This window comes from Megalobrama amblycephala, unplaced genomic scaffold (assembly GCF_018812025.1).
Source record: "Megalobrama amblycephala isolate DHTTF-2021 unplaced genomic scaffold, ASM1881202v1 scaffold484, whole genome shotgun sequence".
Lineage (NCBI taxonomy): Eukaryota > Metazoa > Chordata > Actinopteri > Cypriniformes > Xenocyprididae > Megalobrama > Megalobrama amblycephala.
The window spans coordinates 1-5030 of NW_025953405.1; positions in this window are offsets into that span (position 1 = coordinate 1).

Consider the following 5030-nt stretch of genomic DNA (forward strand, 5'->3'; position numbering starts at 1 on the left):
AGTCTCTATTGACCTCTATTGGATATTTGTGGTCATTGCACTTTTTTTCTTTAACTATTATTCCTGAAGTTTTTCCACAAACCTGTAGATGGTAGTATTCTATCCCTAACACATAGAGCAATGTCCAAATACAATTTAGATTTAATTAAGTTCATCATTAAAGTGATTTTTTTTCATTAAAAATCAATTTTTCATAAGCCAATTTATGACATTGTTAAGTATTTGTACAGTAAAGGTAAAAAAAAAAAAAAATACAAAATATCCACAAAAACACAGCATAAATGCATAGATGAGAAGTAAATAAAAACATGATATATAGTTTATAATATAAAAAAAAAAATGTATATTTCCTTATGCAGTCGCTCTGTAAAAGTTTGGGGTCAATCTGACCCCAAGGGACTAAATCGTCGGTAACAATTAAGAGACCAATAAGGGTAAAATATGGAAGCCCGTTTCCGCCACAAAAAAAAAAAAAAAAAGATTAATTGCGACTTTTTATCTCAGAATTCTGACTTTTTAACTCGCAATTGCGTGTTTATATCACGCAATTGTGACTTTATATCTCAGAATTCTGACTTTATAACTCGCAATTGTGAGATATAAAGTCATAATTCTGACTTTATATCTCGCAATTGTGACTTTATATCTCAGAATTCTGACTTTTTAACTCGCAATTGCGTGTTTATATCACGCAATTGTGACTTTATATCTCAGAATTCTGACTTTATAACTCGCAATTGTGAGATATAAAGTCATAATTCTGACTTTATATCTCGCAATTGTGACTTTATATCTCAGAATTCTGACTTTTTCTCACTACTGTTTGAAACGTTATGCCTCCCAGTTCTTACTTTGATTGCGTTTCCTTTCATTGCGACTGTAACGAAGGCGGGACTCAGAGTGAGATCCATATGCAAAGCTTTATTAAATGTTGAGCGTGGTCGTACAGGCATGGTCAAACGGGGCAAACAGGAACATCAGAGACAGGCAGGAACGTAGTCAGAGAACAGGCAGTGGTCAAAAGGCAGGCAGCTATCAATCAACAGTAGAACCAGACAGGGATCAGAAACAGGAACCGGAACAGACAGGATAAACAGGACAAACGCTTGGAAATGTTACACTGGGAAAAACAAGACCTAGCAGTGAGGTGATGTGTGTAAGAGTCTTTTATAGTCCTGGTAATGAGCTGCCGCTGGATGTGGTGATTAGTGATTAGTGTGAAGTGTGTGCAGGTGAGTGGCAGAGAGGATGATGGGAGATGTAGTCCGGGAACTGACAGGAACAGTCGGTGATCATGACATAACGCCCCCCTCCGGAAGGCGCGTCCTCGTGGCGTAAAAGGAACAGCTAGGGAGGGAGGGTGGGTGCATTGGAGACCTGCATGCAGACAGGAACGGGTCCCCAATGCAGGTCCAGGAGCCTCGGGCAGCCACGGCGGGTCAGGAGCCTCGGGCAGCCACGGCGGGTCAGGTGGCTCGGGCAGCCACGGCGGGTCAGGAGCCTCGGGCAGCCACGGCGGGTCAGGAGCCTCGGGCAGCCACGGCGGGTCAGGTGGCTCGGGCAACCACAGCATAACAGAGTCCATAGATGACCACGGTGGGTCAGAGTCCATAAACAGCCCTAGTGGGTTACAGTCCATGGGTGGCCATGACAGTTCAAAGGCCGTTGTTGGCCACGGCCGTGCAGGGTCCCCACCCACAAGCTCCCCACCCTCAGGTATACTGCCCCCCCAAAAAGTTCTTGGGGAATTCAATGGAGGCCGTGGCGGGTTTGTGGGCAAGGAGCTCGGGTGGTGCCAGCAGGGCAGACGGTCTGGGCGGCAGCGGCAGGGCCGACCAAGGGTGTTCTGTGGCCGTATCAGGGAGAGTGGGCAGCTCGGTGACGGCCTCCGTGGCTGTACTAGGGAGAGCAGGCAGCTCGGTGACGGCCTCCGTGGCCGTATCAGGGAGAGTGGGCAGCTCGGTGACGGCAGCGGGCTGGGACTGTTCTGGGACGGCAGCGGGCTCGGGCTGGTAGACTGGTCCCGAGTCAGAAGCACCTGAGTGCATCCTCCAGGCGCGTAAGACCGCCAAAACATAAAAGTGAAGACAGCCCTCTTAGCCATCACAGGACTGACAGGGAAAGCATGCGGGACTGGAGTGGACTCACTGGCTGGAGCGGGCTCGGGAACGGATTCACTGGCTGGAACGGGCTCTGGAGCGGACTCAACGGCTGGAACGACCCCTTTGTTCACTGACACTGTAGGGGCGGCCATCTTGCCCGTGGGCACTGGCGAAACGGCCATCTTGTCCAATGCATCCAGAGAGCTTGAGTACGATGCGTCCGGCGAGCTTGAGAGCGAAGCGTCCGGCGGGCTTGAGAGCGAAGCGGCCAGCGGAGGCTTAGGAATGCCAGCCGCTCGGGCTGAAGTCAGCGGTTGATCACCACACTGGAACGCAACCCTCTCCGCTCCCCTGACTGATCTAGAGACGTGACGTGACTCTGGGCGATCAGCGGAGAAGTGGCGTTGCTCTGGGCGATCAGAGGAGACGTGACGTTGCTCTGGGCGATCAGCGGAGACGTGCCGTTGCTCTGGGCGATCAGCGGAGACGTGCCGTTGCTCTGGGCGATCAGCGGAGACGTGCCGTTGCTCTGGGCGATCAGCGGAGATATGGACTGGTGTTGTTGTTGTGCTAGCCGCCATCTTGTGAGGGTTGTCTTTTTAGCGACCGCCATTATGTGATTCTCCGTGGTGTTGCATGTCTCTGCGATACCCACAGTAAAAGGTGAACCAACAGTGAGCAGGGCAAAGTCCAGAAATTCCACGAATGACCCTCGGGGACCATCGGTGAGTAAATTGTTCTTTAGTGGTTCGTTTAATCCATAAACAAAGAAGTCAATAAGGGCACAGTCCGGCAGATCAGAAAAATGAGCAATGTCCAGGAATCTCTGAATATGTGCCTCCAGGGTTCAGTTACCTTGACGAAGGCTGACAAGGTGCATTGCAGGATCCATGCTGGGACTAGGACGCCCAACAAAGCTGCTGGATCTTGGTGTGGCTAGGTCTTCTGTAACGAAGGCGGGACTCAGAGTGAGATCCATATGCAAAGCTTTATTAAATGTTGAGCGTGGTCGTACAGGCATGGTCAAACGGGGCAAACAGGAACATCAGAGACAGGCAGGAACGTAGTCAGAGAACAGGCAGTGGTCAAAAGGCAGGCAGCTATCAATCAACAGTAGAACCAGACAGGGATCAGAAACAGGAACCGGAACAGACAGAATAAACAGGACAAACGCTTGGAAATGTTACACTGGGAAAAACAAGACCTAGCAGTGAGGTGATGTGTGTAAGAGTCTTTTATAGTCCTGGTAATGAGCTGCAGCTGGATGTGGTAATTAGTGATTAGTGTGAAGTGTGTGCAGGTGAGTGGCAGAGAGGATGATGGGAGATGTAGTCCGGGAACTGACAGGAACAGTCGGTGATCATGACAGCGACTGACCATCAGGATTGCTGCTTTGTTATTATTATACATTAAATAGACCATCAGGATTGCTGCTTTGTTATTATTATATATAAAATAGGGGACATCATACAGGATTATTTTTAGCGCCGATTTACCAATAAAGAAATATTGATTTTACTGGAGGAGACACATAAAGATTAGTCTCCGGACATATGCATTATGCAGGAATATGCATATAGAATGTTTCCACGGTAACCTTGTACACAGCGTTTCAAGGAGAAAAAACAGCTTTTACTGACATCTAGTGGGCTTAATACTAAAACACCAATATCATGTTTGATCAACTTTGCAACTCAAGGGTAGAATCATGCAATTCTGCAAATTACAGTCGAGGTATTTGGGCAATAAAAGTTGTTTTTAACAGAATGGATACACTAATGAATTTTACACAATAATAACAATATAATAATAAGAAGAAGAAGAAAAAGAAGAAGAATCTATGGAAGCCCGTTTCCGCCACAAAAAAAAAAAAGTCAGAATTCTGAGATATAAAGTCGCAATTGCGTGATAAAAAGTCAGAATTCTGAGATATAAAGTCGCAATTGCGAGTTATAAAGTCAGAATTCTGAGATATAAAGTCGCAATTGCGTGATATAAAGTCAGAATTGCGAGATATAAAGTCGCAATTGCGAGTTATAAAGTCAGAATTCTGAGATATAAAGTCGCAATTGCGTGATAAAAAGTCAGAATTCTGAGATATAAAGTCGCAATTGCGAGTTATAAAGTCAGAATTCTGAGATATAAAGTCGCAATTGCGTGATAAAAAGTCAGAATTCTGAGATAAAAAGTCGCAATTGCGTGATAAAAAAGTCAGAATTCTGAGATATAAAGTCGCAATTGCGTGATAAAAAGTCAGAATTCTGACTTTTTTTCTCGCAATTAACTGATGGTCAGTATCTCTGTCTGTAACAGTGCATCCAACGATAGCCGTGCTGCCATGAAGTCTGAAGCTGTTGGTGTATAAAATGTGCCACTTCAGCTTTGTCTGATTTATTGCGCCTCCGCCACAGCTGATTCTTCTTCTTCTTATGATTATTATTATATTGTTATTATTGTGTAAAATTCATTAGTGTATCCATTCTGTTAAAAACAACTTTTATTGCCCAAATACCTCGACTGTAATTTGCAGAATTGTATGATTCTACCCTTGAGTTGCAAAGTTAATGAAACATGATAGGTATTGGTTGTTTTAGTATTAAGCCCACTAGATTGAATTGAAAACATTTATTGTCATTGCATTTGTATACAACGAAATTAGGAGCACTACTCCTGACTGGTATTGACAAACAAATATACAAATATACAATATACACAGTAATTAACAACTTACACCCCTTAGTGTATTACTTTCAGATATTGCACATTAGACATACTGCACATTTTACAAAAACAGCAGTATAGACAGATTAGAAGTTTACAGTAGGATAAATAGATGTACAATAAATAACTTGGCTGGAATAGTATTATACCTTTAGTGCATTTTGAGTTTAAAGTCCGGATTGCAACTGGAAAGAAACTGTCCTTAAA